The sequence below is a fragment of the Struthio camelus genome, chromosome 1 (assembly GCF_040807025.1).
Source record: "Struthio camelus isolate bStrCam1 chromosome 1, bStrCam1.hap1, whole genome shotgun sequence".
In the NCBI taxonomy this organism is placed as follows: domain Eukaryota; kingdom Metazoa; phylum Chordata; class Aves; order Struthioniformes; family Struthionidae; genus Struthio; species Struthio camelus.
Genome location: NC_090942.1, coordinates 21,883,955 through 21,902,525, shown reverse-complemented (window position 1 = coordinate 21,902,525; position 18,571 = coordinate 21,883,955). Strand labels below are relative to the sequence as shown.

At 36.2% G+C, this 18,571-nt stretch overlaps 1 long non-coding RNA gene across 1 annotated transcript; it reads left to right on the top strand.

The window, feature by feature from the left end:
- The first annotated feature begins 4,058 nt into the window (after positions 1 to 4,058).
- Positions 4,059 to 13,164, top strand: LOC138065859 (uncharacterized). Its single transcript, XR_011138908.1, has 3 exons — positions 4,059 to 4,384; positions 11,872 to 12,027; positions 13,007 to 13,164. It is a non-coding gene; the product is annotated as an uncharacterized lncRNA (long non-coding RNA).
- Positions 13,165 to 18,571: the final 5,407 nt, after the last annotated feature.

Below are 18,571 nucleotides of genomic sequence, written 5' to 3'. Positions count from 1 at the left end.
CAAGGACTGAATGGGAGCAGGATACGATTCCGTATAGTTCTATCATCTTTTTTCTCTTTCAATAAGGAAACAGTTCACTCTTGAACTCCAGATTTTCACTTTGGTTTAAGACAATCTTTACATCAACAGTGACACAGTATAGAAGAATAGGGAGAAAAAGTTTGGAAATTGTAAATAAAACTGCCTCACCTTGCTAAATGCAAGCGGTTGTACAGAAATACTAAAACATAGATATTTGTTTTAATTTTCGCCCTTTCTCCTGAAGAAGCAAGATTAGCCATTTTGGCTTCCTAACAGTGTCTTGGGGGCTTAGAAGACAATTTGGGCAAATAAGAAAAATGGTATCACCTATGGGTGTGCATTACGTATAATATATTTATATCTATAAACTAATGAACTGAGGTATTGTAGAAAGTCTACCTATAATTTTAAAACCTGAATTCCTGAATTTGGGAAATTAAATCCTGAATTTAACTATGACTTAGTATCCCAAATAAAGTATAAGTATAACAAAGATTTTTAGGAATCAGGAAAGTCAGATATTTTGAAATAAATGAAACCTGGAATGTTCAGTTCTCTTAAATACTTGAATTACTATTTAAATACTAAACCAAATATTAGTGGCGCACTACAGAATACTTGGGAAAATGTTTGTGGTCACACCATTCCATTATTTAGTTTAATATACAAAATCAGAGTGGCTTGATCTATGTATCACAGGCATATTCTGTAAATTAAAATGCATATATATATATATATATTTATGTACTTAAAATACATGAGACTTTTCCTCTGACTATCTGCTCAAGAGGTGCAGATTGAGTAAAGAGGACTGGGAACACAACACTAAAGGAAGCTTCTATGCTCGCTTAGCTCTACCTGGTCGGTGAATTTGCGGTGTGATGGCCAATGCATGTGCATTTTGAAATATTCAGAATATGCTGAACTTCCTGTGTAAGTGCTGGGCATGCAGCCATGCAGTAGATCTACTGCAACCAGGAGGATTCAGATTGCACACTGCAAGGTGCACAGGCCCACAGGTCAGTCCAAGATCTCACACTGGTGGTTGGAGGCCACACTTCCCGGTATAGGAAGAAGATTAAGACAAGAAGGGTAGTTTGATATCTTCACCAGAATAAAACTGGCTAAAAAATGTAATTTCAACATGTTTAAAAGTGAAAGAAACATGACAACTAAAGAATCATAACAATACATACACTTATTTTGTTCCTTTAAAGTTTTTAATCTGTTTAGCTGTGCTTTCCTATTCTTCATGCAATTTCCTTTTCCCTAAGCTTCATTTTAGAGAGCAAACTTCTGATGGTTATTGACAAAAATGCTGTTTCTGGTGAAATGAGTTCATATCTCTTTTTTTTCTCTGCCTTTTTGTATCACCTATTAAACTATTTCCAACTTCTAATCTGCTTTTCACCTTGTTTCAATTACCCGTGTCATTCCCTTTTACTTACTCTGGTTCCCTGAGCTATTTCCCACCTTCCTCAATGCAACATGTTCCAGCTCCTGATGGCAACAGAAGAAAAAGAGTGGGATTTTCAAAAACTGGGACAACTATTACTCTGAGTGTGCATTCATTGTGCTACTCTTTATAAGGCTTATAGGATTTACTCCTCACCAGGATTTATGTACGCTTACTTATATACACAGATGAACATAAGACTATCCCATTAAAAATATTTCATTAATTAAAAAACACAAATTATTTTTGTGCTTGAAATGCTCTATATTGTCTCAAAACTATAAGTGGCATATACATCATGAAATAAAAAATGTAGATGTAGTTCTTATTTTCTTCCTACAGTAGCTGATTTTAATATATTTTTTTTATTTCCTCGCAGCTTCTCATACTTTTACCGATATGTGTTTAGTTCTGTAAATGTCTTCTTCATATAACCTTGAAGCCTATTTTGCTTAGGTATGCCTACTGATTCTCCTTTCAATATGTAGGAAACTTATACTGAAGATTGTTTTTTCCCCTTTTACTCTCTTTCGTTTTTTGCTTCTTAAGTTTTATACAGCTCCAAGACAACAGCATGTCCTGTCACATATCCTTCATCTTCCAAAACTGATGATGCTTTTTGCACCTTCCAGAGTTGCCTGGAACCACAACAGATTGCAGCAAATCAAACCCTAATGCTTCCCTTTTTGCATTTCAGCAGTCATTAAGCATTGTTACTGCAGCTTTATAAAACAACAAGAATTACTTGGTCCTTACTATACCTTATTTGGACAAAAACCTCAGGTTACAGAGATCCAAATTTCAATGCTTTCTGGCTTCTGTCAGTGTAAATCCTTGACATTCCCACTGTCACTAAACTATTTTGATAATTTCTTATTTTCCTGTTAATGCAGGAAAATTCAGATGGCTCTGAATGTTTTCACAACAAGAAACAATAATTGTAGCTTGGACCCATATTGCTGAGCAAAAAAGTTGTTTTATATAAAGGATTGTATTCATTTCAGCTTTTACAAGATTCATAAGCCCAGCCCCCTCAGAATTCATCAAGAGAAAATGTAAGTGTGATGCTTAAGCCAATTGCTAATTTCTTGCTAATGAATTCACATAGTCTATGTGGGTGGGCCAATAAAAAGCCCCTGTGTATGTCTATGCTGTGAATCAATTCACTCTTAGATTTATAAGCACACGCTTTTACAAGTGTAGGCTTAACTAGACTCTCGTTTTGTACCAACTACTATTGGAATGTGTAGCTTGTTCTTGGAGGTGCTCAGTCTTGTGAAAGAAAGCAGTTTGGTGCTTTTGTTTTATTTTAGCTTTTTTATTTCTTTTTTCTAGACTGCAGGAAAAAAATTACAGAAGACAGCAATTCTAGACATTCCATGAAAGCTTTCTATCGAGTTTATTGCCCAGCCTCTTTTGCATCCACTGTAGAGATGTAAGCTGGTCTCTGATACGAAGTCAGTGAATCAGTGCTCAATAGCACAAATAAGGATCCTAGAATATGACCCCTTACAGATCTATAAGGTGCCTGAGCATGATGACAAATGGCAAATGTTCAAAACTGCACTTCGGCAATGGCAAAGAATATAGTCACTTCCAACTGCAAAAGAAACTACAACAGACAATTTTTTTAATTATTTCTAAATTCTCCAAAGACACATTGCTCATTGCAAAGGTAAGCATCTCCCTTTCAAAGAATAAGAAACATAATTTTAGGAAAGCTGTACTGCAAATTTTATACAAACCTGAAAAGTGATCCTTCCCTTAAAATCAAAAGACGACCTTCATTATTGATCTGTGATAAATTCCTCCTCAGTTTAGATGTATTTTAAAATATTCAAGTATCTTTATCTCCTTGTCCTTTTGTCCACTGCTATCGTTCTATTTAGATACTAGTCTTGTGGCTCTGAAGAGCTGTAGGGCTTATCTGGTGTCTTGGAAAATCAGTGGAGAAGCTGGAGAGCTAACTAATTTAAACTTCATTTATACATAAACACTAAAACCCACCAACGATGTACAGGTCAGCTCTTTTGTCCATAAGTATTAGACCAATACCAATGCCCTAAGAATCAATTTGGCCTTAAAAATGGGTTGTAATCAGGCTTTAAAATCTCTGTCAATTTACATAGTTCTCTCTGCCCCAAGGCCTGATATAGCCAAATGGTAATACCAGTTCAGGCATTTGTTCCAGCACTAAAAACCTGCCTGAACATCAAGAAAAGAAGACTATGGAAGACTAGAAGGCAATATGCACTTGTGCCGCTTGTCTGAGCCCTTCTTAACATGTTCCTGACTGGAAACAAGAGCCTATTGTACAAGGTGCTTAACAAATAGCAAGAGACAGTCCTTGTGTTAGTTCAGAGGCATACAACTAGCCCATTGGCCTGCATATGACACTTGACAAATTCACCTCTTGTTTTTCAAATAATTTTCCTAATGAAATGAACCGTTAAGACCAATGCATGAATCCATATTGTATATAGTATATAACCTAGCGCTGCATTTTAGAATATGAGAAATGTGAGCATGTTCAGGCATCTGTGAACAAAAATTGCAAGTTGTGGAAAATAAACCCCTTTGTCCTAAAGAGCTTTCAAGTAATAATTCACTCTTATAGAAAGGTCTTTCCTAAGGTCACGCTACCTTTATTTCATAATCCCAGAACACAGCAAGGAAGTGAATCTGGACATGACCTCTTTCAACTCCTGTTCATTAGAGCAGATGATGCAAACAACACAGGCCCTTCACTGCAAGGCCTGGGAACAAACTGAAATCCTGGCACAACCTAGCTGACAAGAGAAAGCTACTGAAATGGAAGCAGCATAGCTTATTAACTTGTGTTTTTGTTGTAATTATCTTTACCCAGAATGAGTTACTATATCGTTTTGGACAAGAACCTGGACTCAGGTAAGGCAGACTCTTAATTAACATTTCTCCATTTAAATGATAATGTGCATATTATAGCAGTTTTAGTCTAGTATTAGTGGTTGACTATTTCTTAAGCAGATCCAGTGATTTCAGTGGAACTAATGGGTTTCACAATGAATGGCTTCAGAAGCAAGCGCTTGAGCTTCAGGGAAGCCAAATTCTTCCTTTCTGTTTATATATAAGCAGAATGAGTCAGTCCTTGCTTCAAAAAGCAGAGAGTATTTAAAGGCAGACAACCAAGGTAACCAAGAGAAGGAATTTAGCATACAACTAACAGGATCTCGGGAGGGGTAGGCACTATAGTGATTTCAGGTACACTTTGTTAATTCATTGTCTCTTTTCCTTGCTACTGTAGATCAATGAATTTCTTGCCAACAGTTGCACCAGGTTCCATACGTTATAAATAGGATCAACTTAATTCAATAGTTTCTTTTTTAGACTTGGGACAGCATGTGTCTGTCTTTCATCATAAATCACTGAGATAACAAAGAGAATGTGGCTGAAGGACACAGTAAAAACAGAAAGCAGACAACATTATTTAATTTTCAGCTTATTCCTGAAGAATGATGATAGAAATGTGAAGTACTTTTATTTAAATCTAGAAAGTGATCGCTCTTTTGTTTGAAACAGTTTATTTCTTACCTACATCCATTTGTTGGAGGTTAGAATCCCCATTAGGATAAAACATTAGGATCATATTTAATTTTACAATGTAGAACTACAGAAAATTCCTGCGTTCAGAAAACCTACCAGGGTAGAGTTTGTATTGGCACGGGGCAGATCTCTGTTCCATTTTGTTCTGGGTAAATGACACAGTGGGACTGATCCTGTGGATTATGCATTGTATCTCAAACTCTTCTCACGCTCCGTGACAGAACATGTGAGGTGGTAGTTTTCCCCAGCTGCTTCAGGGAGCATGGTGCTAAGTGGAGCTAGCACCAGTCTAAGCTTAAATGCGGTACAACACCAAGAGAAGGTACTAGATTATTCACCATAGTGTTGCCTTGCTCTGAAGCTTAGAAGGTCTTGCTGGCAGACTTATCAGGGCCACGCTGCAGCTTCAGTCTCAACTGGAGCAGTTTCTGCTAACTTGACTGCTTCTGCGCCATGTGTTATCCTAGTGTTTAGATAGGGTGATTGTCTGCTCTTCTTCAGCTTGAACACTCTCTGAAGAGGCAAAAGACCTGGCAGGCAAACGGAGAGGATTTGATATATTTTCTTTTTGCAGCTTTAGAAGTATTGTGTATAAAATTTTGTAACATGTGGTCTAGGAAGAAGATTCTTATTTCGGTTTTCCATTTCAAGAACTGTAATACTAGAACCAAGCGTTAACAAACTTTCAGTATATTCTCTTCCCTCTTTGGGAAATAAATAGTTGTTAATGTCAGATGCAGTTATATTACTGGCTATTAGTTTGCATTCATTTGTTTTCTTGTTAGTTTTCTGTCTAAATAGATATACTCATCTACAGACAATTAGCCATATCATTGGTTATAGAACAGCAGAAAAAAAAAGATAAAGTGCATAAAAGGTCTCACACTTATTATCTTCTATTTACCTAATGACTAGGATTTTGGGGCAGATGATATAGGGCACATTTTAAAAAGCACTAAATTGCCAGCTGAAAATCACTGATGAACGGGAACCTACTTGGTAATACAAAGGAATGAAAATCTAGAGTAGGATCAGATACTTAATTATAGACATCTAGTGCCTTTCTGTACCTGAAAGTATCCTGCCTAGACATAAGCCATGCAAATATCCTCTAGTCTTGTGCAATATATGCCAGCTCCATGCAGATGCCTAGGACACCCTAGGGACTCTCAAATGACCTAGTTACCTCTGTTTAGGTACTTTCAGTTAATCACATAGATTCACTGATTGTAGGGAGAAAACACATGCTTCCCCTTTCTGGGTAATCTGGTCTTTCTTTACTCAGTCCTTTTATCTTTTGTTTAGCACTAAGTACCTCCTCTGGACCACAGGAAATGTTTAATTCGAGAAAGTTTGATTCAAGAAGAAAGTTTGATTCCAGAAGCCTTCATGGAAAAAGCCCCTAAATTTTACTAGCTGGAAGACAACTCCACGGCTTCCGCTTCTCCTTCTATTCTCTAGCGTAGCTGGTGGTCAATGTTTTACATGTGCAACATGGATAATCAGGCTTTTTCTGTTAGTCTGAGCAAATAATTATCCCTTTATGTACAGATTTTATGCACCCATAATGAAGATGACAGGTTATAATCTAAGTAACGTATTAATTATTCATAATCAGTCAGCTGCATGCTTCAACCACATCGTGTGAGTAAGAATTTACATGAGCGGTTTGTCCTGTGATCTTAGATTCTGGGAGTAAAACTCTTTTTTACCACTCTCTGCCTCCTGAGAATGTCACAAATATCCTGAAAAAATAAATACAAATGCTAACTCATTTTACTGCAGTTTTGTTGGATTATTCGGTATAGTTGTTAAAGGTGAAATTAGAGGTGAGCTATATCAGTGGTTTGCTTTTCTTAAGAATGAGTGCTATTTTATAATTTGAAGAGAATGTGCATTTCTAAACACTCCAGTAATGGTGTTAAAGGCTGGAAAATTGGTTCTACTTCTCACTAACTTTTTCTTTACATATTTTGGGTTAATAGAATACATATTCATAGCAAAGATGTATTTGCAATAATGGACTTAAATGTTCCTTAAAGCAAAGGCAGTGAATCTGTTTGAGGCCAGATATCCTTTAAATCAATTGTCAGGAACTGCTGATTTGCTAAAGAAGTTTCATCTCATTCTAAATATGGAAGTTATTTCAAGGAGGAGAAAATTATCTACCCAACACGAGCGCACCAGCACTTTTTCCTAATTGCTACCATCATGTTGCACATGCTTACCACCACCGGAACTGATAGGTGAAACTGAAGAAGGGATTAGTTTCACTGCACCATTGAGAACAGTGATACTAATGCCCTGAGACATATGTAAGCAACGTCCCGGCATTACAGGGCATTGTATCAATAGAATGGATAAAGTACTGGAGAAGAAGTGTATCAGGAAGTAGTGGTGTTGAACATCCCATGAGAAATGAAGTTTCCATTATGAGCATGGATTTTAGGCTGCATCCCAGTGAGGGATCTCTGGGCTGTATAAAATGGCCGTCATCATGTTAATAGGAAGACTAACGATGGAGCAGCTAGCCACTGAGTGTTAGATTGGCAATTCTGTAATTGTCAATTTAGCAATTTTTCAATTTTTCAATAGAAAAGTAGTGTGTGCTGTTATCAAGGCAGGGGAACTAGAATTTCTGGCTCTTGAGAAGAAATCCAACCAACAAAATTAGAGTAAGTTCACATGATTGAAATCACTTCTTAAAAGCAGTGCAGAAAAAAGAAGCTAGAAGGGTTCTACAGCAAGGGATGGAATTCTATAGTAAACACACTATTATGTAGGCACCAATTTTAGTGGCAAATAAATGTAAGTTAATTAGAAAATTAAAAATGGGCAAATTTATCTGTTAAGTGTTTCCAGCAAGAAGAGGTGACTTCTATATTTAAAATTGCATTGCATAATCGCCATTAATCTGCATTATCCTCATCTACACATACCTACTTCTATAAACTTGCTGCTAGAGACACAAAAGAAATAGGAGACTTCCTTTCCTGGAAAGGGAGAATTAACACGACCGCTAAGGGTGGGTAGTCAGCTTGGGGCTAAAATTGATGTAAGTATTGGAATAAAATTTTCATATTTTTCTTGCAGATTAACAAAAAGGCAGGTAAACTACACTTAATAAGGTCCAGTAAGGAGTCATCTTAACCTTACCTCAGGCTTGAATTACAATATATTCAAATGAAAACCCCAATGTGAATGTTAAAAGTACTTTACTAATTTTTAGTGGTACACTGCATCCTTTCTATACAACCATTTCATTGCTAGTGTTGTAGACTTTAATAACAGAGCCACATGAATTTGACTGGAGTGCCGTCACTACCCGGAATCACCAGAGCTGCAGTTCCTAAGAGATGTACTATGGTGATAAGTCTATAGAGATGATATTGTGAAGAAAGGTAAAGAAGATATGGACAAACACAAATCAGGGACTTAGTTTCCCAATTGGATTAAGCTGTATTAGGACTACTCTTTCACCAAAAGGAATGGTTACTGTGCCTGTTCACCCCAGCGGACCATTTCCCATGCTTCCTTTGAGACACACCTAGGGATTCTGGAAATCTGTGGTGGACTGGATTAGCTTGCTGATTCTGCGGAAAGCTAATGCATCAAAACATGAGTAGTTTTCTGCTTGATCTAAGAGCAGATTCCACGCATAGCATAGAAGGTAGGGAAATGCGGTTATGGGTGAATAGGAGGAACTGATTTAGCTCAGATTAACCCAACCATGAAAAATTCTTCCTTGCAAATGGGGGTCAGGGTGTTGAGGAGCTGTGTAACCACGACTTTACCATTTTATGTGGGGCACTCACAACCAGAAGAGAAAGGAGAGAAAGGAACCTAAAGCTCCCAGTTTCTTCTTAAATAAACCAACAACTTGACAATAGCGATTTTTTCCCTTCCAACTGAAAATTGTGTGAGCTGGGCTGGGTGAAGATTTTTCACATTGCCATTTGTCTGAAAACCTCAAAGCAATAAGAGATTGTGATGCAGCATCAGTAAGAAACATGCCCTAGATGTCAGTGGACACCTGAATAGGTGAAATGAGGTGTTGTGAGACGATGTCAATGAACAAGCAAAAGAGCAAAGAGTCTTTGCAGAGGCAAAATATTTCAATTTTCTTCCGGCTACCTTTCTGCCTCCTAATTCTTCTACGGGCCCTATTGCTACGACAATAAATTTTAAGGGGGGTATAGGAGGGGGATGTAGGAGACAGATGTTTGTTCCTGCTGTGTCATCACAGATTAATTATATCTTCTCCCTTTCCTTAATAAAACTTCCTTTGTCTCAGACAGAAAAAGGGATTACCTTGTCTGTGCCAGGATGATGCCAAGAGAAGGTATTTGGTCTTCCCACTTTTCTGAGGCATGTTAACTTTGTGTTGTAACTCTGGGAGAAGCTTCTATTAAAACTAAGCCTTTTTAGTGACAGTAATACATGACAGAAATTGTACCTTTTTTGGAATGTTAAATACTGAAAACAAGTCTCAGAAAGGGATTAGGTTGAATTTGCTAGGCGCTATCCAGTTACTTATTGAAGGTAGTCAATAAGTAGCTTTGTAGTAGCTTTGGCTTTGTAGTCCTTGAGTTTTAATGTGAACTTGAATGCAATGCAGCTCTTGGCAGAGGTTAGCATCCAAGGTTGTGTTTTTAAGGCAACCAGCTTGTGGAGAAGTTGGTATAGGACCAGCTCCTGCTGTAGAGAGTGAGTCAGGTGCCTTTCTGAGTATGAGCCTCTTGATTTGAACCTCTTTCCCTAAATAAACATAGCCATACAAACCACCAAAATAAACAAGAAAATACAGAAAGTAACTCCTTAACCACCTTTTTGTCTTAAAAGACAGGGCATTTAATAATAGCTTTAGCTGGGGCGACATGAAGCAAAGATAAAGCCAATTTCTAAAAAGAAATTTATACTATTCTAAAATAAAATGTACTGCTCTTGACTAAGTGTAGCTTTATGAGACCTAATTTTTTTGAGAACTAATTATGAAACATGAAAGTGAACTAACCACCTATGGGACTAAATTCTATGATTTTGTAGGTACTAGTGATCATGACCTGGTTACTGAAGGCTTTCCTGCAGATATGCTAGATCTCTGAGAGCACTCACATCTTTAAAATAAGATAAATTGTGTGCAACATTCACTAAAAAAAGTCCAGTCTGAAAAAAAAAAAAGTAACATTGGGAATTATTTAAGAAAATGGCTAAAAAAGTTGTGATCTCACTATCAAGAAAGAAAACAAACTTTGATGCAAACTCATATGAACCAAGAGTGAGGAGAAGGAAGTAATTAGATACAAGAAAGCAATTTACTGCTAACAGAGAGAAAAGGAAATAGCTGTTGAGATAAATGAGAAGTTCAAATGTGTAGAAGTAAAATAGGAAGGTGTCAGGGACGTCAATGATACAACAGTAAAAATAATCAAACCAGTTACAGCTAAGAAATGCCAAGTTGTTTTTAGTGGTAGTATGAACCCCTTCTCTAAAATACTGGTAGATGGTATTAGATGGAAAATTATTAAAAATGAAACTAAGAAAAGTGTTATTCAACAGATGTATTTGTAAGTTGAAAACAGCAAACATAACAAATGTATTTCCTAACACAGCATTAGAGGGACTAGACTGTGTATGAAGACTATTAAACAACAGTTTCTAGGGAAGAATATTTTTTAATAGATAGCCCTATATAGCATATCCCTAATAGTCTTAGAGGAGCTGAATCTTGAGGAGCTTTTACACTCTCAATAATTTTAACACATTTAACAATGTTGGAGAAGTACTAAAGGAAGAGATATTATGGTAATATTCAAAAGTGCAGACTTAACCCAAACAGGTGTAGGTGGAAGCCTGACACTAATGCAGGGCACTACTATTAACTGTCTCTTTAAAAAATGTAGTTTTACTAGATTTCTTTCAAAAATCAATCAAACAGGACTTGTTGCTGGCCAACTTTTTTCTAAAGACACAGATGAGCGATGGGCGGTTTGCTGTTTGTGGATTACCTAGTGATTTACATGGTCATTCCAGTTATAGAAGATCCATGGTCTTGGGTCTCATCTGCCTGAGGAAGTTTAAATTCATGTCCAACGGTCTGGAAGAATGCTGTCTCTCTCTTATCTAGTGGTTCCATAGAAAATGCAGAAGCAAGAGGGGGAGCAGTAGCCAAAATTCATGGTTTTACAGCCAGCTGAGCATCCCCAACACTGAATTAGACCACCATGCTCCCTCTTGCATTCTTTCTTCCTCGACCTCATAAACCTTGAATTCTTACATCATGGTGTCACAACTTCAATATAAGGTCAGAGTACATAGGTGAAGTTCAATAAACCACAGGTCAGATCAAATGAAGGTGTGGTTCGTTCCAGCCTTAAATGTTCTTTGACTTTGAAAGCTGGATGTCATCACTGTGGCAAAGGTTAATAAATTTCCCACCAGCTTCACACAGATATTGATCAAACAGGTGCTAAAGCTAAACACTGCACTGTCCCATTGTATACTGTAATCAGGACAAAGAAGAACATTTCCTAAAAGTATGCTCTGACATATCTCAAAGAGGAGAACTAGCGAAGAGAGATTCCATCCAGCTCTGTGAGTTAACACCACCAAGTCAACAGATCTGCCCATACCAAAGCAGGACACAGGCTCATAAAGTTAATGTAATGTATCATATTAATCTATTTCAGAAGGTACCTGACCAGCACTACCCTTTCACTTTCAGCACCATACATTGAAATCTGGTCAACAGAGCTGAAAGAAAAGCTCAGTCTCTGTCTATAGATAAGCGTAAGATTTTGTTTTGTTTTTAGGTCAGTATAAACCTCAGCTTCAGTGAAGAATTGAAAGTCTCAGCTGTAAGGAGAGTCGGAGTTTGAACGGAAACCCCAGATTCTTTCTTCCTGCACTTCTACATTAAGATGTGCTCCCCATGAAGCTGCTTCAAAGTTGAGTGAAGCTAAAATAAGGTAAGGTCCTTACATGGGTATTGTATCAATCAATATTAAGGACTGATATTATTAATTAAAGAATTAATGTAGTAATTTAATAGTGATATAATATCTAGAGTAATATAAAACTTTGCCTTTTATATAAAACCAAACAATTTGGGATAAAACACTTTTTTTCCACTCCAGATTCATTTATTGGTAACATCTCACTAAAAACTGTACTTCTTGTAGCTGTGAGCTCTAGAAAAAATCTTGAAATTAGAAATCTAACTTAGAGTTTAAACGCTTACAAAATTTGAAATCTGTTGCAAATTAAAGTTGCTCTGGATGCTAGTACCCACACTTCATTACAATTGCACTTTGTTTATATTCCTCCAAATAACATACAAAGTCATATACCATTAAATAGCAAGCAGGTTGAAGCTTTGAATTCTCCCCACAGCTACTACAGCGGTATGGAAGTTCACAGTGGAGTGGTATGGAAGTTCATAGAATTTCTCTAATGGGAAATTATTGTGAGATGAGAAGCAAAACTTGACTGGAAATTAGTATTTATCCATAATGATACACAAAATCTTCAGTAAAGATAATTTATTCACAGATATCTTAAAAGTTTTGATTTTTTTGGATGAGTGTAAAATATGTATCTATTACAATTATTGTGGTGATCTCTCACCAGCATGCAGACCAGATGATATGCATGAATAACAAAAATAATTACGATTATTACTAGAGATATTTAAATAATTTCTAGAGATATTTAAATAATTTCAAATTGATAGGAGAATGATAAATCGTGTTTTATATGATCTCCCACAACAATTCTGACTACATTGTATGCATGCAGAGCAAAACTCACATTTATTCTATTCTATCCAGTATTTATTAAACTGAAAAAGGAAAATCTTCATTCTTTTGATTTAACCATTCCTAAGTATCACCACTGGAAATCTGGTAACTCAGTTGCTCAGTAACTTCTATGTATTTTTGTCCACAGTGGGCTGAGATCCGAAACTTGATAGTGTGCTCGTGATGTAAGCACTGCTCGGTTCTGATGAAGAAATAAAACGCTCATGCCAACGTCTCTCGTTTGGAAAGACATCATTCATTTCAGTTTTAAAACTACCTCTGTGCCACATGTTGTATGTCACTTCATTACAGAAAATGTTATTTGCAAGAAAGGAAAAAAATCCCACTGCATTTTAATTTTTCTACTGGAATATATTCTTATTTTGTGTTTCTTTTTGGGTCATTGTCACACACTGCGTCTTATTTCCAAGCCTTGGCGGGTTCAGAGAGGTGCTTGGATTTCTTATATTTTGTAGTTTCAAAAAGTTTATTCTAGGAAGTACCAAAAAAAGATTACTGATTATCTTCCTGCAGGCAATTATTTGTTCTTGGGGTCTCTTGTCATGAAATCTATTTTCCTGAGAGGAAAAATTGGTATTTCCTTTTCATTCCAGATATGAAAGTCTCCCCCCTACACACCTTTTTTTATTAGCTCTTTGAAACATACGTTTTGACAAGCATTCTTTACAAGATGCAGTAAAATTAGTACCACTAGCTGGAGTCTACACAGTATCTGACCTTTCAGAAAGAGACTGGAGACCTTTCTTAATCACCAGCCTCCCTAATTACCCTTCTTTTCACAAGGGCTGTTGCAGTTAGGAAGCATTTCAGTTTGCTAGCCTCTCCAGGCTATTTGTTTCAATAAACTCAGTGTCCTTTTCCCTATAAACTCGGATATAGATAATTATGTTGACAAGTCATGTTATATAGTGATTAAACATACAATCCTCTTTTTATCTCAGCCTAAAATACATCTCGCTCTGACAGTACGGAAGCAGTATTTTTACAGGTACAGTATACTTCAGAGGCAATTATAAAAGGGGGAAAAAGCTGTTTCTTGAACAAACAATCCTGGACACTATTTTCTTGGAATATTTTGTTAGAGGAGTTATACAGCTACTTATACAAAAATGATAATTATTGAATTCACATTAAGAAAAGAAATTTGAAATCAAAAACTGAGTGAAATTAAGAAGACTTGGTGTTGTCTTCTTCTGGACAGTATCTTAACTTTCTCACTGGCTAAACCATCTGAACTTTTCTGTATCTTCCCATACTGTTTTATACTGCTGGTTAAAACTAGAAGACCTCTCTGCTGATACGGTAGGACGTGAGGCATAACGACGGCTTGTACATTTAAGGGAAAAAGGAAAGACATCTCTGTGTATAGAGACACAAGCAGAACACTATGAAACTCCTCATCTGATTATTTTGGACATGGGTCTTACCCATCCCAAACCCTTGTACCTATACCTGCCTCTGAGAAAGTTCTTGCCGAGGTCAGACTAGGAGGACAAGCGCAGGATGCTGGAGGGTGGCATGATTTCTCCCCAGGGTTAGGCACAGCCCACTGACATCCTATCCTTGAGCGCACCCTGTTCTGGAGCCAATGACTGAGGGAGGGTCTGCATGCTGGCCAAGACACTGCTTACAGCTTTTGTCTTCTTCTGCACCTGTCCTGACTGCGGTTTCCTAAATCTCAGCTTTAACTGACTTGAATTATCCTCAGGCCATATATACAGAAAGCCTGTATCCTGAGGGTATGATGGCAGAATTTGTTTTTTTATTACATTATAGGGGAAATAGCATTGCTAATAATTATGCTAAAGAAAAGGTACATGCATGTATTTTATTAATTTCCCATAATTTAATGCTGCCTCACAAAATTCTACTCACCCAGGCAAGTAATTTTTTCTTTTGACAGGCCAGTAAGATATCATTAATTTTTCATTCTCATCAATCACCATGGTAAAGGCCGTCTGAGAAGGTTTTGTGCTTTGGCTGGTAATTTGTCATGACAATTTTGCAAGGCTGTTTTAATGCCTTCTCTTAGCTGATTGAAAATGTCTTATTTACTTCAATTAGTTTTGCCAGTGAGACACTGTGGTTTTACACAAAATGAATTGTTAATTGCTCCCCAAAGCCTAGGTAGACACCTGCTTTTCTATTAAAATCCAGATCAAATGGCATATGTGGTGAGGGCTGAAATTAACTCAGTTGTACAGGCAAAGAGGAGACTTAGGGTCTTCTAATTTTTAATATAGTCAGTACTATTTATGCAATAAAATTACTGATTTTCAGTTAAATGTTATCTTTGCAATATATAAAAAACAAAACAAATGAGAGGTAGCTAGTCTTTCCTTACTTAGTAGATACTGTTATATTAAATGTATATTTATGTATATGTCTGTATCACTGTAAGTGGTAGGTGCTTCATAAATCCTTTGTAAAGCTGGTGAATTAAACTACCTTTCAATGACAATCTTTTAAGCTTAACTACTCAGCTCTTTATAACCTATTTAATACTGACAGATGATAGAGAAAGCAATAAAGAAGATTTAAATGTCTACATTAAACATCTTCAAGGCTCCATGGTCCAACCTCTAATCATGCAGCAGTATTTGTTTTCTGTACATACTTTATGCAATTCTAATAGTGACATTAATGTCTCCAAACAGCGAGGTCATACTACCGTAGTACAGAAAAGAATTCTCCGTAGCTGATTTCACTAGGTCACCAACACATTCTGCAGCTGGTATGAGGCCATAATTAGTGAAATTAATTAGCCTTAGGAAACTAAGCCATGCGACCTATACTTTAATACACATACTCGTTGCTATGGTAGCCCAAATAGAGTATCTCTCAAGCTTTTAGGGCCCCTGGTTTCCTTTCAAATTGAACAGCCACAGGGTGTGGAGCTGTAGATAAAGTAAATCCATTTCTTGGACATTGTAAACTGCAACAAATAATAAATGAAATGACACTGGTAGCTGAAGACATCATTTGACAGAAACCCAAACATAGCTTTTATGCTTTGCAGATGAAAAGTTTGACTATCTTTAAACTTCAGACATTGTCAAATGTTGTGGCACTGGTGAGGAAGAGTAGACAGAAAGTGAAAGTTGGGGTGTTTTTCTTTCTCACTATATTAATTTCTCTGTTATAGTCTAAATTCCTCTAAATTCAAGCAAATATATGCTGTTACGGCATTGTGGAATAATAACCTCCTAGATTTTGATCTATATCTTTTCAAACTACTCACTATTTCCAGACCACTCCTATATACCCTGCTCCCTCTTATCCTCTAATTCTCCAAAAAATCATATCTACATACCAGAGACCAAATTCTTTGTGAGGAAAAAAACCATTAAATCAATAATATCTTGTCAGTAGAAGATGCGTTCTCATGCATCTAAGCATTAAATAATTATCTTAATAAAGTGACATTGCAAAATTTTTGCAGGTGCATGTTCTAGGACAGTTTTATTTGGAAAAAACAAACAACAGCAAAAAACAGGGGATATAAAGCCTACATGTAGGTTATTTAACTGTAGCAAGACTTCATTTTAAAATAATGTTTCAAGACAATTCTATAACGTACTGCATTTAGTGCAAACTGTGGCTGACTAACAGAATTACCTCATACTATTTTTCTGCATTATTTTGACAACTATGACTTTGAAGATTATTAGTAAACTTTTAACAATTCAAAAATTTTTGAAAGAAAACATATTGAGGGTGATTTGGTTTACACTAAGTATTTATAGTTACATGCAGATAGAAAAGATAAAAATAATATTAGCAGGTAGCTGGAGGTCTCATGCATCACTGTTTCTGGAATACTTGCTATGTAATAAGTCAAATTTAATTGTGGGTTATATTTGGCTCTTGAGATCTAGAGCAGAGGCAAAGGAGCAATACAGCTATCTCTGCTTTACTCATGTACTTGGAGAAACAGACCTGAAACTGTTAAGAGGGAAAGATAATGCCCTCTTAACTGCTTAAGTATTTTTGGAGTATAATGTTGATTACAGACATTGTACTTAAAAAAAAAACACCTGAATTCAGATCTCACAGTACAGAAGGCAGCTTTCCTTCTCACAATCCTAAGTTCTTTTCCACTCAGTGCTGAGAATTAAATGATGTTTTTGCAGATTTTTAAGGTCTCATTTTTCAGTTCAAGATACCTTGCTTCTGAATCTGGAACCTGACCTTCCTCTTGCTTTCCCCAGTCTCATAAACACACACATAGAGCTCCAACAAACAGTGCCTCAGATCCTGAGTTTTCTGGGTAGCTCCCCGAAGACTTTACTGAAGTACAGGGTAAGGTTTTTAACAAGATCTTACACTATGCCTATATTCCAGCTGTGATTCAGTGAAGGAGTTTATCTGCTTTCTGTAATTATCTTGAAGGAAAGTTGGCTTAGGCATCCACCCAGTTCATGAGTGTAAATAGGTCTTGATTAGGACTAAAAATAACTTCATTGCTAGAAGTTCTTATCAGATTCATGAAACCCTTCTAAGAGCTTCTTTATTTCTATCTTTGAGAGGAAACATTATGCTATTATTAGAATTGCAGGTTATATAATATTTGAGATTTGGGAAATTAAGAAAATGTGCTCAAAAATGTAGACATTCCCTATGTAAAGGAGAATACTACCGCATTTCTGGAAATAATATTCAGATCTAAACTTCCGTGATAGAAATGAATGATTCCTATTTCACTAAGCCAACACCAGAATGAGGCTTGAATATCTGAGAGGCGTGGGATGGTGCTCCAAAGTGAAGCAGATATGGTGCAAACACTCAGACAGATTATATGTGCATTCCTCTTAGAAGCTGTTGCATGCAATAACCTACTACAAATTCCAAAGAAAGAGCCTTACCTTGCTATTGTTAGAAAAGCTATTTCTTTAGATCCTACTTTTCATGTTTGTTTTGTAAAATACAAGGGGTACTACAGAAACAATTTGAAAATGGGATATTTGGAAATGTTTGTGGGCTTCCAACTTGAACGTTCTTACCCTCTTCTCTGCTGAGATAAGTTAAGACTTGTATGTCCAAAAATACTGATTCATGCTAGCTGCTACAAGTCAAAATGAAAAAAAAAAAAAAACCAAAAAGTTTTAGGGGCTTTATCAAATCTAGCTATAAACACATTCAAAGAACAACAAAGAGTATGCATTATTCAATTTCTATGGATTAATAAGCAATTCTTAAACATTATTTTTATGAGATTGGAAAAAATGAATTTCCAATATGCAGAGTTTAATGTACAGGATGGGATATATCTTTCTTACACCTGGAATTAAATGCACTGAAATAAAAGATATCAAACATATGCCATTAAAATAGACTGTGTGTAAAATATATATATATAAACTACAATGAAAATTTATGTTGATTAAGCTTAATTTTAATTCTTTTACCAGATTAACAGTACAATAGTGAAATAATTTGGAAGCCGACCTTGAAAGTAATAGACCAAATACAGTTGATACAATTAATGATATGAATGGCAATACACTTTTAATAATATATCAAAATTGTGCTTATCTAGCAGTATTTCTCTGAATATCAGATGTTCTCAGATCATCTTGTTTCATCTTTCTGCTTTCATAAGCCAACACAGTATCTTTAATCAGATCACGTAAACTTCCTGAGGCTCAGCTTATCATTTTATAAGATATAGTTTCACTGGTGCCACCTAACT